Source organism: Palaemon carinicauda, chromosome 10 (genome assembly GCF_036898095.1).
Source record: "Palaemon carinicauda isolate YSFRI2023 chromosome 10, ASM3689809v2, whole genome shotgun sequence".
NCBI classification, from domain to species: Eukaryota; Metazoa; Arthropoda; class Malacostraca; order Decapoda; family Palaemonidae; genus Palaemon; species Palaemon carinicauda.
In genome coordinates this window covers 17839222-17861037 of record NC_090734.1, presented here as the reverse complement: position 1 = coordinate 17861037, position 21816 = coordinate 17839222, and the positions used below count along the sequence as shown (strand labels likewise).

Sequence of the window (21816 nt, the reverse complement as noted above, 5' to 3'; positions counted from 1 at the left end):
GTATTGTTGAGCAGTCTTCTCACCAGACAAAACGGGGGGAAAGGTGTACACGTCGATATTGTCCCATCGTTGTAGGAACGCATCTTGCCATAGAGCCCGAGGGTCCGGAACTGGAGAACAGTACAGTGGAAGCATGCTGTTCAGAGATGTTGCGAACAGGTTTACAGTCGGGGAACCCCACAAAGCCAGGACTGCGGGCTATCTGGTGATTCAAAGACCATTCGGAGCCAACTACTGTAACCAAATCGTTCTGCTCAGATTGTCCGTGAGCACATTCCTCTAGCCGGGAATGAAGTGAGCCGATAGAACCACCGAATCTTCTTCTGACCACCAGAGGATCTTTACTGCAAGATGGAATAGAGGCTGCAAAAAGGTACTGCCCTGTTTGTTTATGTAAGCCACAACTGTGGTGTTGTCGTTCATCAACATCACCGAGCGACCTACCAGAAATTGTTGGAACTGCCCTCATCTCTAACAGATTTATGTGCTGGTAACCTTTCTGATTCTGACCAAAGGCTGGAGATCATATGGTGCAGCATGTTTTTTCTAGAGATATGGTTTACAATGAGGTAAGAAAATTTTTGGCCCCACAGACATAAAAACATAACTTAATGGTTAGAATATTGGCATGGCAGAATCTTTAAGGATTCTCTTGTCATAAATATTGACAACATGTTATTAATAATGTGACAAGTTTTCTATAATGCATCGCTATCTAAGAATATTGTCAACTAGCTTAGGTGACCAAGTCAATTGGGTGAAAGCTGGGCAGATTAGGATGTCTGCATTCAATATTGTTATAATAGCTACCATGATTTGGATTATAATATGACCACAAGGAAATTCATAGTGATTGTCAAGGAGTGTGTAAAAGCTTTACTGCAGTGACCTGTTAGTGTGCTAGGATGTTAAGCGTCCTAAGTTGCCGAGTTCCTCATTACATTACTGTACTTCTTTCTGTCCGTTGGCTCTCGCCTAAACATTACACATAGAGAGAGAGTCCTAGCCTGTGTTTAGGAAAGATTTTTCAGTAGGGACTACATACATTGCCAAACTACCATAATTAAAAAAAAAAAAAAAAGTTTTGTTTTTGTCAACTAATTATTCACAAGAAGTATAGCAAGAAACAAATATACCACATAATTATAAATTAGAATATTTATGATGATAGAATTAGGAGCGTATGGAATTATATGGAATTTACTTTCATACTATTTCCCTTCTTCCCTCACCATCACACTCGTTACAGCTTTAACAAGTAACCCCCCCCCCCTCCCCCCATGCCCTCCATCCTAAAAATGAAATCTGCAAGTTTCCTACACCTGAAATTCTGGAATCTATAGATATTGAGGGTTACAGTGAGGAACCAGAAACGATAGGACATTAGTATTCAACAGTACATAACAGATTCAGGTAAATTAAACTTCCTTTTAAAGTTAAAGAATAAAAAAGTACGGTATAATAGAAGACAATTTAGGTAAATATATACAGTACATTCTTTGCATTAACCACTAACCTTTTCTGGCCTCATGGATAGTACAGTGATAACAAGTTCACCTTCCATTTACATGGCAGCATATTGATCTCCGTCTACACTAGTGAGTTCAAGTCGTTTACTGGATATTGATCTCCGTCTACACTAGTGAGTTCAAGTCGTTTACTGGATATTGATCTCCGTCTACACTAGTGAGTTCAAGTCGTTTACTGGATATTGATCTCCGTCTACACTAGTGAGTTCAAGTCGTTTACTGGATATTGATCTCCGTCTACACTAGTGAGTTCAAGTCGTTTACTGGAGATGTTACTGCTGCTGTTAGGTACGACAGCAGAAGACTGGGCTTGCCAGGCTGACATCCTGATAAACTAGTGTCTCAAGATGGTACAGGCCCTGAAAAAAAAAAAAAAACACTTATAACAAAATATATTAAGAGGGGTCTCCAACTTGACTAGTAAATGACAGCAAATTCACTAATGTAAAAATGTTTCAAAGAAATACACAAACGCCTTATGCTATGGAAGGGAAAATGAATGAAAACTTAGCTCCTCTAACACCTCAAAGTCAAAATTTGTAAGCATTAGTATCCTGACAAATACCCTCAAGAGGAAAATTTTTGAGATTGGAAAACAATCCAATTCTACTTCAGTATGAAAGAAGATCTCAGACCATTCAATCTTCAAGCAACTAATACATTACAATAGTCAAGCCCATTCCATAACCTTCAATGACGGCTCTATCCATTTAAATGGTTAGCGATATTAGCACCCACATTTTGGCTCTCTACTTGTCCATTTCTGCTTCCTGTTTTCCATCTTTCATACAACCTCCAAAACAACTAGTATGTACAGAGTTTCCCAGAGTTGCATCTGAATGGCCTCCCAAATCCTAGCCCAGGACAAGTAGTGATAAATAAAATCAAAAACTTGTTTTTGGAGGTTACCACTTTAATCATTGCAATTTCAAGGATGACTTTTACAGATTCTTCAGAAGCAAACCACATCACCATTTTCTATCAAAAAAAAATAATTAAAGAATCCTTCATTTTAAGATATATTTTCAAAGAATCTGACATTTTTTAGGAAATGTTACCTTAACCCCCTTTCCAACCCAACAAGCTCGGGGCGCCCCCAGTTAGAAATCGGGGAAGGGAAACAAAGAACTAGTGCTTTACAGAAATAATAATCATCAGAAATGTATGATGAACACAAACCCAGTAAAAAAATTTATGTAAATGGTATGAAATTAAAGTATCAATTATCTGCCTTTCACTTCAGGTCCTAATTTATTTATTTTTTTTTTCTTTTTGGCTCTGCTGTGGCTAGAGGCGCCCACGATATGAACATTACATCACTGCTCCTATGTTCTGGCAAGCGGTACATGGTGAGCTGCACTCGCAAGCCAAGTGGATCATTATTTAAGTGGGATTTTTTAAAACTTGTAGTTTTTCCTCCACTATGGATTTGAGCTAGACATCATTATTAATTACATTTGAAACACCTTCAAATATAGTGAAAAAATATGTTATTTAAATTAACCTTTTTAAACTTTGTTTCCGTCAATCATCGTAATAAAAAAAAGTTACCTAATCAAAACAGATTAACAGTAATGAAATACTGTCAATACACTGGAACTTCAGTCTGCCATGACTTGCAGACGCATAGAAAACGAGGTTTTTTCATCCCATTTCTCTATGGAGTCTTGCATAGCAGTGTTGCACGTTGTGAACTTCAGAATTAAATACCTCGTTACTTAGTTGAGCTAATGATTTATTGGTTTTTGCTCTGCCATATGCTCGCTTCGCTCGCGAATAAACATTACTTCATTGCTCCTAAGTTCTGACAAGTGGAATGTGTTTTGCTATGCACGTTAGCCCGGTAGGTTAGTATTTTGGTGTTAATTATCATTTATACAAAGTTGAAGGGGCAAATAACACAAAGGGGGAGCTGTAGCTTCGAGCTTTATCTTCTGCTGGAACATGGACTTGTTTTCCATTTCCAAGGATCAGACCTAAACTTTTTACTAATAACATGACCAATAAAATAAGTTCTGATTATATTGCATATTCCAATATTGCAAATAAATAACAAAGAGGTCCTTTATTGTTTGAACAACTAGCTTATGGCCGTAGTGCCAACTACCAGTATTTTTATGCACCACCCGATGGAAGTAAACTCCTATGCTATGTGCTAACAACAAAAGGAGCAAAACGGATATTTTTCTATTAAAATCTGTAACTTCATTAATAGAGGTTTCTGCCAGTAGTATATGGCATTCAAAATAGTGTACTTGCAAGGATCTATTCAATTATGCAAGTTTCAATGGCCTAACTAATGTTGCACCATTCTATAATTGAACCATGTACTGTAACTTTAATGCAAATTCAGCCTGGTACCGTGTAGACTTGACTATTCCTACTTTCATCTTATCTGAAAATTTATACCGGTAATTGTGTAGGAGACCTCCGCGCTCGATTTAAAAGTTTCTAAAAGTAGAAAACGAAAGAAAACAGTAAATTAGAGCTACAGTTACCTTGAAACTGTGAGATAATCCTCCTACAACCACCTAACTCTTACACAGAAAATGTAAGCATAAACCTACTACTACAATTATGGGGGACCCCAGTGGGAAGCGGGGTTTTTGGGTGGGGGGAGGAGGAGAAAAGTGATTTTTCGGGGCACTACCAAACCTAATACAACTACCTACCCTACCCTGGGGGCCATGTACCCCTACCTAGGCCTACCGGGGGGGCTCCGCCCCCCCCCTGCGACCCCCCCTTAAGGCCACAGTAATTTTCAGGGCACCACCGAACCTAAGACACCCACCTAACCTAGCCTATGGGGCCCTGTACCCCTACCTAGGCCTACCGGGGGGGGGGGGGGGGGGGGGCCTCCGCCCCCCCTGCGACCCCCCCCCTTAAGGCAACAGTAATTTTCAGGAACGTCTCAGACCCCAAGAAATAAGCACCTCACAACAAAACGAACACCAATCAACGATAGTGTGATTATTGAGTTTCAGTTCAAACGAAACAAATTTAAATGAAAACGCCTTTTGCAAAAAAAGGAACACAAACTTCAAATTAGTCTCAATATCTAACTTTGCGTTTCCAAACCATGTACCTTTGAAACAAGACACGAAAAAATTGCACCTCCTCTTCCTTTTCCCACGAGTAACCACACTACGATCACATCGGAATGCTAATTTGTTGTAATCTATACGGCACACATTTTCACAATTAGGGCACTTTTTCTCTGCCAAAATCAAACCATGACGTTGAGCAAATGCAATTAGCAAATCAACTTTCCCTGAATAATGTACACAAAAATCCCCATAAGAAATAAAGCAATTGTCATAAGTGACACAGTCGGAACGGGATGAAGGTCCTGCTAATTGCTCCATACTTCACGGCAAAATGAGCTTTTCAGTTTGAAGGGAGATCCTAGACGTGCAAAAATATTCCTCCGCGGAACTTCACGTAAACTGTGGTAACTGGTGGAAAAATAGCAGGGATAAGTGAAGTAATAAGTGTCAGCATTGGCTAGATTTGTAAAAACCGCCATGATTGGTTTTCAAACAGTGTGACGTCAAGAAAACACCTGTTATTGGTTAGAATAGCATTGAGAACTAGTCTGCCATACGCAGTAAGGCGGTGAAACAGCTCATTTTAGCCAAGACATCACACAGTAAACAAAAACAAACACTTAGAAAAAATCCAAGTGAAACATAACTATACACACGAATATCTTCGTTAAATAGAAGCTGCTCATATATTGACTATTATATAAGCGTTCTATATGATATAATAGTGAATTGTAGGTGTTTAAATTCTTCAAGATCTTCCGCGGAGCTCTCCTACACATTTACCTTTATACCAAAAGTGTTTTTGCATATCTTGAAGCAAACAGATGTTCAGGGCAGACACGGTTCAAAACATTAATCTTACGTGAAAATTTCGAGGAACCCCGCCATTCTCTCGCATTAATAAATCTATGTACTAAGTTTTGTGGCCAAAGGCTTGTCGCGTTTTGAAAGCTATGGGTTTAGGACGAATTCCACTAACTTCATTAAAACTAATGCACATAACTTATCACAAACTATAAACAATTCAACATGCATAAACTAAGAATTTCACGTACATCTTTAAACAAATCTGGAAAAAAATACCTTATAGTGCTCAACATACAAAACATTAAGGGATATATTCATTAGACCTAAGAAAAAAAATGGGTATAAAAAAGGGAAAGTTAGTTGGTTGCCATGACTTAACCCAAAATATGAACCTTAAGCTCATTTCCTATTCACAGCACAATCTTCACATAAGTGGCAAAGTATTACAGTTATGTATTTAACCGAGCAAACATCTACACTAATATATATGCCCAATCACAAATTCATCCTCGAGTTAAAATAAAAATACTCTCTACTATGATATCATCCCCTTATATCTCATAAAGCTTACCTTAATTCTTGTAAAATTTCAGCTACCCGTTGACCACTCCATAACTGATTTTCGTTTTTTCTTTATTTCCTTTCTTGCCTTTTTGGGGTCTAAGATAACATTCCAGGCACCCATATATTCAGGAATTTACGTAAGGCGTCGAATTTGTTAAAGGGTTAGAAAGCAACACTACTTACTTGAAATAGATACACTATTTGAAAAGTAAAATGGCTTAAACGTGTAATTACCAAACTGTATCACGAAGTTCTTTCAGGCAAATGAGGACTTAAACCTAATTCAACTGAATCCTGAAGTTGTGATTGGCTGAAACTACAAACAAGGATTTTAGAGTATCAGTTCAAGCGTTTATGACACAGCGACATCTGTTGGTCAGAGGAAAAGACTAATGTTGAGTTAAGCTAGAAGCCTAGAACGTAATTTGGAAGAAAACTTTTGAAGCGCCTATATGCAAGATCTAAAAAACCTTTGAGAATTTTATTTTCCTTTAGAATCAAGAAAAATAAATAAAGTTTGAATACACCTTTCGCATTTGGACTGGCAATCGAAAATCATGGCCCATAAAATTTACTTATTTATTTGTGAGGATTTAAAAGAAAAAAAAAACGATTTGGACCAAACTTGTTGAGTATGACATAAGAGTGAATCTGCAAAATTTTGGATAAATTACTCTACTGTACATTGAAATACAAGCACGCAGCAATACTTTGAAAAAAATGGTAATATTAAGTAAATGGAAGCTATTTTGTTAGTTTATTTTTGGTTTTAGAACAAAATTATACAAGAAATTACATCGAAATACAAGTACGCAGTATTGTTAGAGCAAATTAAGACAGTTTAGCGAGGCAGTCATGCTCTCTCACGAGTGGCCCTCTAGTAAGAGATGTGAAGCAAGTTAGAATCAGGTGGGAACTGGGTGCACGTAGGACAAAGTAAACCTGGTGGGCGAAGGAGCATTGTAACGACCTAAAAGTAGTAATACAATACATTTCATTTTATTTCACCTAATTACTTACTTGTTTACTTGTTTTGGGTTTAAATCCAACCCTCCACTGAAGTCGAGTGAACTACTTCTCGGGCGGGTCCATATTAATCATCTAACGAAACATTTTCATTATAACTTATACAATTCTTTGATTGTAGCATCTTCCAAATCATATGATCTTGTGAAAAGTAATGTCTTTAGTTTCTTCTTAAATTCAATTGCTCCCTTTAGGTCCTTCATTTCAGTTGGCAGTTTATTATAGTGTCTAGGCGCACAGTAGCTAAAAGCCCTTTCACCAAATTTACTATTTGTTCTTGGTTCAGATAGCCTATGTTTGTCACTCATGTGTCTTGTGTTAACATTTGTTCCTAGTTCTAGTTTATTCAGGCATTCTTTTAGATATTTTGGTTCAGTATCTTAAACGTTAGTATGAGTAGCTTGTATTCAATTCTCGCTTTTACCGGTAGCCAGTGTAACTTAATTAGTGCAGGGGTAATTCTTTCCCTATTGTGTAGTCCTTTTATTAATCTGGCGGCTCTGTTTTGTACTCTCTGAATTTTCTTCAGCTGATAATTTGGTAAGCCATAGAACAGTGAGTTGCAGTAATCAATTCTTGAAAATATGTGGTGATAAATGAGTATGGCCATAGATTTTTCATCTAAGTATTTACTAATAAATGCTATGTTTCTAATATGATAGTTACAATTTCTTACCATGTTATTTATATGTTCGTTCATTGTCAGTCTATCATCCATGATTACTCAAAGATTCCTGACAGATTTCTTTAGGTCAATGATCGATTGACCTATTTCAATTCTTTGGAAGCATTCGATTCTTTTTATATCTTTTTCATTTCCAAAAATAATACATTCACTTTTGTCTTCATTGAGCTTGAGCTTTTTTGTTAACATCCAAGCCTTAATGTCATTCATTATTTCATGTATCTTTCTTACAGCTTCATCAACTGATTCTATTGGGAAATAGAATTGTGTATCATCAGCGTATATTTTAAACTTAACTCTGTGAGTTTCAAGTATATTTGCCAGTTCAATCGTGTAAATTTCAAACAGGAGAGGACCTAGTACACTGCCTTGAGGCACCCCTTTGGTTAGTTTTCTTGTCTCAGATTCAACATTTGATATTACTACTTTAACTTTGCGCTTTTCAAGATAACTCACAAACCAGTCGTGTGCTCGTTCTACGATGCCCACAGCTTTAAGGTCTTCCATCAGATATGTATGTTCTACAGTATCAAATGCTGCACTTAGATCAAGCATTACAAGAATGCAACACTTGCCATTTGTTATAATTTCTGTTATGTCATTTTTTATCGCTAATATTGTTGTTTCTGTGGAGTAATTTTCTCTGTATGCAGATTGATCATCAGGTATGACATTAGATTTTTTCAGATATTTCCAGGTTTGTTCGTGTACAGCCGTTTCAATAATTTTCGAAAAATATGACAGATTCGATATTGGCCTATATGAACTTAAATTGTCTGCATCACCTTTTCCTTTATACACAGGCTTGATACACGCAACTTTTTCACAATCAGGGAAAACTGCCTGTGTTAGACTCATATTTACCATGTTTCGGTAGGTCTCTTGTAGTCTGGTAAAATTTTCTGCATCTTTTACATCATTAATTGGAAATGGATCATTTCCGCAGTAGGTTTTTTTTTTACTTTCTTTATTATTCTCATATAATCACTCTGACTTAACTCTTTGAATACCCTTAGCTTATTTACACCTGTTGCTGATGTATTCCTTTGCTCTGTTGTGCTGATGTTGTGAAAACTGGAGCAGATTTGATTTATTTTTTCCTCAAAATAATTAATAAAACCATTTGCTAGGCATTTAGGATCATTAGTTATATCGGGCAACACTATTTCTGTCTTTAGACCTAATAGTTTCTTTAGGTTCTTATGTATTTTCCTTGGGTCATTTTCATTGCACACTTTTTTATAATAGGCCTTTTTTTTTTTAACTAAGATAAGGTAATTGTAGCGATTTCTAGCTGCTTTGTAATGTTGCCAGTTTTCATTATTTTTATTTCTTTTCCATTTATCCTCCATTTTTCTTTTTCTTTTTTTCTCTTCGTGTAATTCATTATCAAACCAGTTCGATTTTTCTTTAATTGTGATTATTTTTGTTATTTCCGGGCACCTATTATTATAATTAGTTGCAAGTATAGTTTTACTTCTATCAGTAATGCAGTTTATACAGGATTGTCCCTCTACAAGGGTGTGATTCTCTTCACAGTTACAGACTGGTGTTATCCCTTTTATGTCCTCTAGGCTTTGTTCAATGAACTCTTTTAGATCAAAGTTAGTCTTAATTCTGTATGTGATTTCCTTCTGTATTGCATTATTTTTTCTAACGTCTATTTCAAAAAACATCAACTTATGCATTGGGGATATAGAGCAGTCAGGTTCAATCTCCATATTTAGTATGATGATGTTGTTTTTGTTTACTATAACTAGATCTAGTATATGATTAGACTGAGCTGTTGGTTCAGACACTATGTTTTCAAGGTCATGGTTGTCAATCAATTCTCTAAATTCATTGACATATGGGTCTACTCTGTTATCGAGATGTAGGTTGAAATCACCACATATAACTATATTTCGATTGTCATTCAATGTATCTAGTAAGTTATTAAATTCATCTAGAAACATTCTTTTGCTTTTGCACGGTGGTCTATAGAGTATAACTATTTGTAGATTTACATTTCGAGATAAAATTTTAATATTCATATATTCAAATGAATTAACTATGAGATGATTTCTTACTGTAACTTTGTATGATTTCTTTATTAAGATTCCAATGCCACCACCTCTTTTGTTTTCTCTTGGTTCATGATAAAAGTTATAAGATTTAGGTGTCATTTCATTTATTTTCGATCTGTCACTCACATTACCACTCAACCAAATTTCGGTTAATAAGCAAATATCCACATCTTGATCACTTACGACTTCCTTAATGATATGAGTTTTATTGCCAATGGATTGTATATTTATTAGATTACATATTTTCTTAATCGAAGCCATGGTCAGTATTGTTTCTGGCTCTTATTATTTCTTGCTTATAAACTTCACAGTTTACTTTGTCATAGGATTTATGTTCTGTGTCATCATAGTTCTTTCTCACACAATTTATGCATTTAACTTCAACAACATTGCAATGACCTGCTTTATGTTCTCTCGCGCACTTGGGGCACGACTGTTTATTCTTGCAATTTGCTGCACTATGCCCAAATTCCTGGCATTTGTAACACTGGTAGGGCATGTAATGATCGTAAACATTACATATTCTATATGTGGTACTAAGTTTATCTCCATTTTCATAGATTGCTTTACGTATCTTAGGTGTACATTTTATAATATAGTGTTTATGTTTATCCATTCTTGAATTTTCTTGCATTATGATAGTCAGATCATCGTTTTCTACAATGTGTCTATTTAGCCACTGGTTCTTAAGCTTCAGACTTTGAATAATATCATCATCATCTTCTGGTACATTAGTAAGTTTTATCTTCGGTTTAAGTTTTCCTTTTTCAGTAACAGTGATCTTGTTTACATTACCATGTTCCAATTCTGATTTTGCCTGCTCCAGGTTCTGTTTATCTGCAAATTTTATGATCAGGTGGCCATCTTTTGTTTCAGCAGTACTTCCAACTTGGGCTTTTAATTTGGTCATAATTGTTTTCTTATTATTAACTGCTGACACCTCATCAGTTGATTTTACAATCAATGTTTTCTTTGATTTCAGCTTTTCAGCATATGTGCCAGTTAGATGCTTCCTATCTATGTCATCTTCATTCCTTTTCTTTTCATTTTTTAATTCTTTCATTTCATTTCTTAATTCATGCATCTCATCTCTTATTTCTTGCAATTTATTTCTCATTTCTGTCATGCTATCCTTCATTTCTTCTATTTTATTCAAGACCTGAACCAAATGATGGGACATTACGGCTTCTTCATCCAATACTTTTCTTTGTATGTTTGCTGCATCCTCATTGAACTTATCAGTGCAATTTCTACATATGTAATAAATATGTTCGTTACACAATAGTCTTCTGCCAGCTTGTGATAAATTTTCTATTAATCCAGAACATTCGTTTTCAATATGATACCATTTTTCACATCTATTGCAACAAATTCCCTCATTGGCAACGACAGTCTTGCAGTGCTCACCAGGGTTGCCATCTGGCCGTTTTTGCGGCCAAATTTGCCAAATTTGGCCGTATGGAAAACTCTCTGGCCGTAAACTATTAGCCATCGACGGCCAAACAATTTGGCCGAATTTTGGCCGTATTGTTTTCAAAATGATTACATTTCATGTAATATCATTTATCTTTCATATGTTATATCTAATTTTTATCTCTAATCAGTAAAATATCAAATGAAATGACAGTATAGTGATGTAACAACCACGTAACCTACTGGCTATGTTGCCTATTGACAGACACATACAGTACAAGTGTATGTTTACTACTTGTTCAGTACTAGATAAGTGATGTAACAGCAACGTAACCTACAGGCTATTGCTTACTGACAGACACACACAGTAAAAGACAAGTACGCGTTTAGTACTAAATAAAGAAATGCATCGATTTAGATACATTTCTAGCTTCACTTGAGCATCAGTGTGAATTTGAACCTGACGTTTTAAACAGCGAAAAGGAGACTTTATAAAAAATAGTGCTGTGATTGGTGATTGATTACCATTATGTCATTAAGTAAACCTTTTTCTACTTCAGCAAAGTTCCTCTCTCTCTCTCTCTCTCTCTCTCTCTCTCTCTCTCTCTCTCTCTCTCTCTCTCTCTCTTTTCACATGCCCATAAAAAATACACATATGCATTTAATTAATTTATGCTCATACTTGTTTGTGTGTTTGAATGCATACAATGTGATACTAACTGCATGAGAGTAATGACAATAGATAAATGTAAATTCATGGCAAAGAAGTGAAGGATTAATACCTGATTTAGGCCTGCTACTCATGCTTATCTAATTAATAGCCTTTTATACTACATACTTACATCTGCATTACTAATAATAATAGGCTAATAATAGTAGTTAGTGTAATAAAAAAAAATAATATTTGGCCGAATTTTGGCCGTAAACCATAGTTGATTTGGCCGGTTTGGCCGTCATATGAAAATAATTTGGCCGTAGGAGATTTTTCCCATCTGGCAACCCTGGTGCTCACATAGTTCAGTGTCATCAGATTCCACGGTGGCCAACGATCCATTCGCTGATTCAGCATTTCTTCCACAGGCGCCTTCCTCCATGTTGTCACTATCATATACTGGTGTATTCTTCATTATCTGTAGAAATTCATTTGTTTCATCTTCAACTGATTTTCCTGTTTCAGTCTTTTCATGAGGTTTCCTTCTAATTTTCTTAATGGCTCCTAACATTTTCGTAGTTTACACTATATCTAAGTCCAAATGGGTCAGGAAAACCATAATTGGTAACTCTTACCTGTCCTAGTTGTAATAAACTATTAATATGTAATTTTGCACTATTTAGTATTCCAATGACGCTGATTCCAGTTTACATAACTTAATGGTGTCGGAAATTATTAACTTAACGATTTTCACTTTTAACTTGCCACTATTGTTGTTAAATTTCAACAGAGCACTTCTTCAGCACGTCCTCACTCCACTCTTTGCACAAAAGCGTCCTCTGTAAGTACTTTCTTTATGATCCTATCATACATGGAAAATATGTGCACTCATTTAGAAGACCCTGCAAATTTACACTTATACAATTTAATTCTCTCTCTCTCTCTCTCTCTCTCTCTCTCTCTCTCTCTCTCTCTCTCTCTCTCTCTCTCTCTCTCTCTCTCTCTCTATATATATATATATTTATATATAAGTATATATATATATATATATATATATATATATATATATATATATATATATATATATATATATATATATATATATATATAGTATATATATATATATATATATATATATATGTGTGTGTGTGTGTGTGTGTGTGTGTGTGTGTGTGTGTGTGTGTGTGTGTGTGTGTGTGTGTGTGTGTGTGTGTGTGTGTGAGCTTTCTCTTCAATTTCAAACGTACTCAGTCCTAAGTGTTTCTCGACATTTTATTCGAAAATTTTCCTCTTACAATAACTTCTCAAGTAACTTTTCTACCATTTTCCCAAACTACACGAAACCACGCCCATATCTCTAAATGTAGACTATTCCACACTGCATAAATGAACAAATTTCTTAACTTGGATATCTGCACTCACATCAAATGCCCATTCTTAATATCATTGCACTTTGCATAGCACACCTGCCTCTCGCTAACTTGTTTCAACACAAAACTATTCATATTTGAACCACTCTCGACAAATATTTTGTATATGGAACCTAGCCACTCACACTTTTCCTCAATAATAGTTTTATCGTACTTCTTTTAGAACCCCGTATGGCATAGTTTGTTTTTAACATAAATATTTCAGTATTTCAGAAAGAACACTTAAACCTACACAATCCTTCCTCTCTCCATACGTCAGCAATCATAGTTTTGTCGTCTCTCGTTTGCACTTAGAGAAAACAAATTCCGGTTACCAATTACTGTGAATCCTCTTTTATTTTCACAATCATTCTCGAATTCACAATAAACCCTTTCTAATCTTCTATTTTCCACATCCAACAAAACATTGAATTATTTACGGTAGATTTTTTCATTTACTTTCTGTATCCTCTAGATGATCAATTAATGTTTCTCTCTTCGTTTACCCCCATAGAACTCTCTACTTCCCCCGTCAACATCTTACAGTCTATCATGTTATTTTTCCATTCCCTGTCTTCTTTCTCTTACCTTGATTCTTCCAAATGCACCTCAAAGGTATTTTAATTTTCCTTCAAAATATCTCATGGTTCCTCGACCTGCCACGATTTGCTATTCTGTACACACGATTTCCATATTCATTATACTTAACATTTTCAACCCATTATAACACCAGATGACAAACTAGTTAAAGAGGTAGTAGAAGATCAAATAAGAGAACCATATTGAGTATGTTGGAGGAAAATTTTCATAGAAATATGCAGTAAATATATTAAAATTGAAAAAGTAAGAAAGTATAAAAGGCAAGAACGCAAAATAAAGAAATAAAAAGTAAAGTGGCAAATGAAATTGAAGGAAAAATGGAAGAAAAGAAAGCAGAGATGATTAAACTGAGGTTTGTGAATACTAATGGCAGAATAGACTACATGGAAAAACTAACGCTGATGAGCCAGTAATAGTTACGAAAACAAGATTGAATATGGTAGAATTAAAAGAAAATTATAGAAACATGAATGATAATAATAGTCTTTGTGTTGTGTAGGAAGGTTGTAATGAGTTAAGAAAATTTAGAAACGATGACATAAAAATACGGAATTTAGAAACGTCTACTTAAGATATAGCCTCGTATATTGAAAGGACCTGAAGTTAGGTAACTAATGATATTGAATTTTCTGCTGATTGCAGAGCTTTGCACCTACTGCGCGTCTTCCAGTAGTGTACTAGTGTGCCGGGTGCCCACAATCAGTGTTGTGGAGAGAGCAACGAGGAACATGGAATCTGATCAGTCACCAGTGATCTTACTTTACAAAATAATCACAAAGACCCTTACAAAAGTATTGGTTTACACTAATATGCTCTTAACACAGCAATAAACAGTCTTCTTTATAGATTTAACATATATCTCTCTCAAGTTTCCTCTTCAGCCAAATATTAGCCGGATAAAATCATCTCGATCAACACATTTGACCTACCGACGTCGCAAAAAAGTGAAGAAGAAGAATGACCTAATCAAAACAAAAACAATTAATTCAACTTGTCAAAATTGTGAATAGATTAATGTTTATCGTCCTGCAGGATAGTGGTATGGAATATAATTACAATTATTACAAGATTTATTTGTGAATAACTGTATAATGGTACTAAAAAACTTCAACAATGAAATAAGATTGGTCAATATTATTAGATTCTTTATACTGGTTCAGTGAATGTTTTTCCTTACTTGACCATATGTCTTACTATAGGCTGTATTTATCTGTTGTTGTATTACTTTAGTATTAATTCGATCAAGAGCTTAACGTTATTATAGCAGCTTATTTGTTACCTACTTGCATCTATCCTAGCATCTATCCTAGTTTCTCTAGCCTAGGTTGCATAGCCCACACTAGTTGATATCATATTCTAAGTTAGCCCTGAAAGCAAAATTTATCTTAGGTATATCCCATCAAAAACCAGGGGTAGTTTGTAGCGCTACGGCCAAGCGTCCTAATTTGCTTATTATCGCACCGACTGTTATCTTGTATAGAATAAAAACATTTGGAGATGGTCTATGGATCTTAAATATGTTGTGTAAGGGGGGGGGGGGGGCACAGCCCCCCTGGGTAAGGATACGGCTTTTAGCATAGGTTAGGTGGGTTTTTAAGTTAGCTTCTCCCGCCAAAATCGTTTTTAGAACGACGGCCACAGTTCAGAATCCAGTCGAAAAGTTTGTAGATCGACAATCATGGGTTGACTTATGCATAAAATAGGAGAATAGAACCCCATTCTACTGAATCAGAGAGATGCGTCTTAGTATATAGTACCCACCAAACATTAACCCTCATCGGTGTGTTATTATTGATGGGGCCAATTCCTCCCACAACCCTCCTTTAGTTACCTCCACCAAGACGAGTTAACTGTTATGTCAGCCATTCTACAAACTAGGAGCCTTTGTATATCAGCGGCCAGTTCCTCCCGTGTGGACATCAACTAACCTGAACTTTACCCCTAACCCAACCTACAAGCCGTATTCTCAACCCTGCAACCCCCTTTACACTGCTGTATTCAAAGGTAGCCGTAATCATACATACAAGTGGCCGCTATCATACATACACCCCACAAACTACAAGATAACATTAGTTTGGTGACCAAGTAGGTAAATTTTTGGTATTAGTTTAGAAGGCCACGCTCTCCATTTACTCCCAAATTATACAGTTCTGCAGCTTTCCTATTCTTGTATAGTAACTTGGAGGTTCTTGAAATGCTTGGAAAGCAAAAAATGGCAAGATATGTTGAGCAAGGGAGGGAGGGGTTATAAAAATACTAGCTTGGTTTCCTCACTAAACGACCTGGAACCGGCATCGTCAACCTAACAGAAGTTCGTGATGTCAGCGTACATAAACAGAAGTTTGCGATGCCAGCATACATTTTATTATATTCAAAATATATACTAAATTACAAATGGAGTAATTATTCAAAAGTGGTAATAAAAATGTTATTTTGATAATAAAATAAATTTTTGAATATACTTACCCGGTGATTATAATAGCTGCAACTCTGTTGCCCGACAGACAACTCTACGGTAAAAACTCGCCAGCGATCGCTACACAGGTTGCGGGTGTGCCCAACAGCGCCATCTGTCGTCCAGATACCCAGTACTCAATGTAAACAAAGAACTCAATTTTCTCCTCGTCCCACTGTGTCTCTATTGGGGAGGAAGGGAGGGTCCTTTAATTTATAATCACCGGGTAAGTATATTCAAAAATTTATTTTATTATCAAAATAACATTTTTCAATATTTAACTTAGCCGGTGATTATAATAGCTGATTCACACCAGGGGGGTGGGTAGAGACCAGCAATATATGTTTACATTATTATGAGCTAAGAGTTTTTATTTCATTTCAGAAGTTATCAAAATAACAAAAACAAAATAAATAGGTACCTGGTAAGGAAGTCGACTTGAACAATTACTCTGCCTTTTTAAGTACGTCTTCCTTACGGAGCCTCGCGATCCTCTTAGGATGCTGATCGACCCCTAGGATCTGAAGTATCAAGGGTTGCAACCCATACAACAGGACCTCATCAAAACCCCTAATCTAGGCGCTCTCAAGAAATGACTTTGACCACCCGCCAAATCAACCAGGATGCGAAAGGCTTCTTAGCCTTCCGGACAACCCAAAAAACAACAATAAAAACATTTCAAGAGAAAGATTAAAAGGGTATGGAATTAGGGAATTGTAGTGGTTGAGCCCTCACCCACTACTGTAGCAGTTCTTGTAAAGAGACTGGACATCTTTCAAGTAAAATGACGCGAACACTGACTTGCTTCTCCAATAGGTTGCGTCCATTATACTTTGCAGAGATATATTTTGCTTAAAGGCCACGGAAGTTGTTACAGCTCTAACTTCGTGCGTCTTCACCTTAAGCAAAGTTCGGTCTTCCTCACTCAGATGTGAATGAGCTTCTCGTATTAACAATCTGATAAAGTCTGACCAAGCATTCTTTGACAAAGGCAAGGATGGTTTCTTAACTGAACACCATAAAGCTTCAGATTGGCCTTGTAAAGGTTTAGTACGCTTTAAATAGAACTTAAGAGCTCTAACAGGGCATAAGACTCTTTCTAGTTCATTGCCTACGATCTCCGATAAGCTGGGGATATCGAAAGATTTAGGCCAAGGCCGAGAAGGTAGCTCATTTTTGGCTAGAAAACCAAGTTGTAGCGAACAAGTGGCTTTTTCTGACGAAAATCCTATGTTCTTGCTGAAGGCATGAATCTCACTGACTCTTTTAGCCGAGGCTAAGCATACCAGGAAAAGAGTCTTAAGAGTGAGATCTTTCAGGGAGGCTGATAGTAACGGCTCCAACCTGTCTGATATGAAGAATCTTAGTACCACGTCTAAATTCCATCCAGGGGTAGCCAAACGACGCTCCTTGGTGGTCTCTAAAGACTTAAGGAGGTCTTGCAGATCTTTATGTTTGGAAAGATCTAAGCCTCTATGCCGGAAGACCGATGCCAACATGCTTCTGTAGCCCTTGATAGTGGGAGCTGAAAGGGATCGTCCTTTTCTCAGGTATAAGAGAAAAACAGCTATTTGAGCTACAGAGGTACTGGTCGAGGATACAGAAACTGACTTGCACCAGTCTCGGAAGACTTCCCACTTCGATTGGTAGACTCTAATGGAAGAAGCTCTCCTTGCTCTAGCAATCGCACTGGCTGCTTCCTTCGAAAAGCCTCTAGTTCTAGAGAGTCTTTCGATAGTCTGAAGGCAGTCAGACGAAGAGCGTGGAGGCTTTGGAGTAATGTACCTTCTTTACGTGTGGCTGACGTAGAAGGTCTACCCTTAGAGGAAGACTACTGGGAACGTCTACTAACCATCGAAGTATCTCGGTGAACCATTCTCTCGCGGGCCAGAGGGAAGCAACTAACGTCAACCTTGTCCCTTCGTGAGAGGCGAACTTCTGCAGTACCTTGTTGACAATCTTGAACGGTGGGAATGCGTAGAGATCCAGATGTGACCAATCTAGGAGGAAAGCATCTATATGTATTGCTGCTGGGTCCGGGACTGGAGAGCAATAGATTGGAAGCCTCTTGGTCAGCGAGGTTGCAAAGAGATCTATGGATGGTTTTACCCCAAGTGGCCCAAAGTCTCTTGCACACATCCTTGTGGAGGGTCCATTCGGTTGGAATTACTTGCCCTTTCCGACTGAGACAATCTGCTATGATGTTCAAGTCGCCTTGGATGAACCTCGTTACTAGGGAGATGTCTTGACCTTTTGACCAGATGAGCAGGTCCCTTGTGATCTCGTACAACGTCAGTGAGTGGGTACCTCCTTGTTTGGAGATGTACGCCAAGGCCGTGGTGATGTCCGAGTTAACTTCCACCACTTTGCCTCGAAGGAGAGACTTGAAGCTTTTCAAGGCCAGATGTACTGCCAACAGCTCCTTGCAGTTGATATGCATGCTCCTCTGACTCGAGTTCCACAGTCCTGAGCATTCCCGACCGTCTAGTGTCGCGCCCCAGCCCAAGTCCGATGCGTCCGAGAAGAGAACGTGGTTGGGAGTCTGAACAGCCAGGGGAAGACCCTCTCTTAGGTTGATATTGTCCTTCCACCAAGTCAGACAAGACTTTATCTTTTCGGAAACCGGGATCGAGACCGCTTCTAGCGTCTTGTCCTTTTTCCAGTGAAAAGCTAGATGGTATTGAAGAGGACGGAGGTGTAGTCTTCCTAGTGACACAAATTGTTCCACGGATGACAGCGTCCCTACCAGACTCATCCACAGCCTGACTGAGCAGCGTTCCTTCTTCAGCATCTTCTGGATGGATAGCAGGGCTTGATCTATTCTGGGGGCTGATCGTCTTGTTGTTCAGCAACGTCCTCATCAGAGGGTTCCTCATCCGAAAACTGATGAGGAAACGGCAACGGAGTGGGCAACGTCTGGCTCGCTGAGTCCGGTCGCACTGGTGGATGCGTGACGGAGCCGGACGCAATATCATGGAACTGCTGCACAGTCTGTGAACTGTCAACAACCATGGTTGCGCGAGGAAGCACAGCGTCAACCCGAGACTGTCTAGACCGTCTGGGTTGTGCAGTCAACACCCTACCGGGTTGCTGAGGTTGACGCACTGCGTCAAAACAAGTCACCTCTGCTGGTTGTTGAACGTCCTGAACGTCAACAACCACCTCCGAGCGTCGCTTAACGTCAACGTGCGGCTGGCAACCCACACTGGGTCGCATCGGTGGAGGGACCACCTCAACTGGCAGACGCGAGTAGGTTACCTCAGCGTCAACAGGGCGCACAACCGACCGGTTGGAAGGTTGTTGGTCAGAAGGTACGGTAGCAACCTTCTCCGGATTAAAGTCCTCTAACAAGGACGCAAGCTTGGACTGCATGTCTTGCAGCAAAGCCCATTTAGGGTCTACGGGAGCAGGTGTGGCAACAGACGGGGTTAGCGACTGAGGCGGTACCGTTTACCATCCCTGAAAGCCTTGTTATGCGTGACATAATTGTACAGCAAAACTTCAAAGGCTCGAAAACAGCTGTGAAGTTGACCTTTAAGCAACTTGGAGCGTCTCCTGGCCAGGCGCCAGGGAGAGTCTACGAGAATTGAGAAGTCTATCTGGGCAGAGGCATGAACTCCCAAGCCGAGAACTTCTCTCGTGTCATATCAGACTCTCGCTCTATAAACCAGTTTAAAAGAAGGGAAAGCAAAGGCTGTATCCCCCAAACTCCTCCTGGTGAAAAACCAGTCGCCTAGCCAACGTAACGCTCTCTAGGAGAGCGAGAGAGCACTAGCTTAAAAACAACGGCTTCGAAGTAGCTAGGCCTAGTGTAAGCTCTGACGTTTAGGCGAACGAGGAGCAGCAGTTACAAAAGATCCGGACAAAGATCCTTAAAAAAAATCATCATGATTTGATTAAAGTCCATAGGAGGCTAAGCAGCTTTAGGCTCCTCTCCATCTGACAGAGTCCTCAAGGGAATATCAGTAGGAGGGAGAACAGCAACTTCCTCATCTACAGGAACCTTGTCCAATAAAAGCTGAGTCTCAAGCAAGGGAGAGACCTACCGTGGTGGCAATGCTTTACAAGCAGAGTCCACACTCACTGGTGCATTAGAAGCGGATCAGAACGCAACGTCATGTAACTGCTTGACAGTCTGTGAACTGTCAACAACTGAACTGTCAACCACAACAGGTGCGTGAGGACGCACAGCGTCCACTCGAGACTGCTTTGACTGCCTAGACTGAGCAGTCAAAACAACTCTATAATGCGGAGGTTGACGCACAGCGTCAAAACAAGTCAACTCCGATTGTTAGTGAACGTCTTGAACGTCAACAGGAGCATCAGCAAGTGGCCTAACGTCCAAATGCGGCTGAAAAACCACACTAGACCGCATCGAGTGTGGTTCTAAACAACCTGACTGACGTGACTAAGCTACGCCAACGTCAACAGTAAGCACAAAGGAACGTTAGGTTGGCTGAAAGCCAGGATATCGATGAGATAAACGGCTGGACTCAACGGACTAATCGGCAGAATAGTCTTCCATAAGGGAGGCAAGCATATACTGCATGTCTTGCCATACAACCCATTAAGGATCAACGGAAATGGTTGTGGTAAGAGACGAGGGTAACGTCTGTGACCGCAACACTTTGCCTACAAAAAAAGACTCTCGGAGTCTGTGTTACGCTTTTGTTAGGCGGCGAGCAGTTATCCGATGACTGCATAGGGTCAGAGCTGTCCTAATGGTTGTAACCAGGACGCTGGACCTGTCCTGAAAGGACTGACTTTCGCTTAAGGGCTTCAAAACTTTGTGACAGGTTTCTTATGCGAAAAGCCTTCGGATGACGAGGAGAAACAACGTCTCTCTCGTCTTATGGTAGGGGAGATCTTGGTAAGATACACCCGATACCATAGAGGGAAAACGTCTGTTCGTTGGTCAAGGCCTCTCGAACCCATAAGTCGTTTGACATTACTTCTCCCCTGGGCTTGGGAGCATGTAAGAGGTCCCGGACTAGGTGAACGACAGGCACGAACAGACGAACCCTCGGACGCAACACTGTAACACTTTGCGCCTCGGACGCAACACTGTAACACTTTGCGCATATCACTTTATCACTTCGATTTTCTGTTTTGCACTTATTTCTACCTGAAACACGCAATTCTACCCTTCATTAAAAGGTAGTAATTGCGAAATCAGTCGTATAATGCAAGCTCATTAATACCAGCAAAATACAGAAAACATATTTTAAGATAAAAAATTCAGTGGCTGGGGAAGAGACTAAACACTAGTTCATATAAACTACGTTTTCAATCTCTCACCGCACATAGCCTGGGGACGAGAATAAAAACCTAAAAAGTTTTATCCTTCCTCCCCGTACAGCGACTAGGGATGCGAGTAACACGAGAACAACGTTACCCGCTTGAACGGAACGTTTTCTCTCCTCTCTCTCCCTCCGTCTCTATCTCTCTCTCTCTTTCTCTCTTGATTTCGCACCTAAGAGAAGAGCCCAATTATATTTCGTCAAAAAAACATGTTATTTGACTAAAGGAAAAAACTGAAAGGTTTTTCAAATAAAAAGTTCCT

At 38.5% G+C, this 21816-nt stretch overlaps 1 protein-coding gene and 1 long non-coding RNA gene across 6 annotated transcripts in view; one reads left to right on the top strand and one right to left on the bottom strand.

The window, feature by feature from the left end:
* LOC137648379 (uncharacterized) overlaps window positions 1-21816 on the bottom strand; it is a 151227-nt gene that overhangs the window by 24134 nt on the left and 105277 nt on the right. For 4 of the 5 annotated variants that reach the window (XR_011045601.1, XR_011045602.1, XR_011045599.1 and 1 more), the window contains exon 2: window positions 1517-1888. This is a non-coding gene — a long non-coding RNA (uncharacterized lncRNA). Of the gene's footprint in view, window positions 1-1516; window positions 1889-5954; window positions 6197-21816 lie in introns of those variants that run through there. The other variant, XR_011045603.1, reaches the window with a different exon arrangement.
* The window catches only part of LOC137648603 (uncharacterized), a 66280-nt gene continuing 58963 nt past the window's right edge, over window positions 14500-21816 (top strand). Inside the window, exon 1 of the mRNA XM_068381526.1 lies at window positions 14500-14837. The gene's annotated coding sequence lies outside the window, so the exon portion shown is untranslated. The remainder of the gene's footprint in view (window positions 14838-21816) is intronic.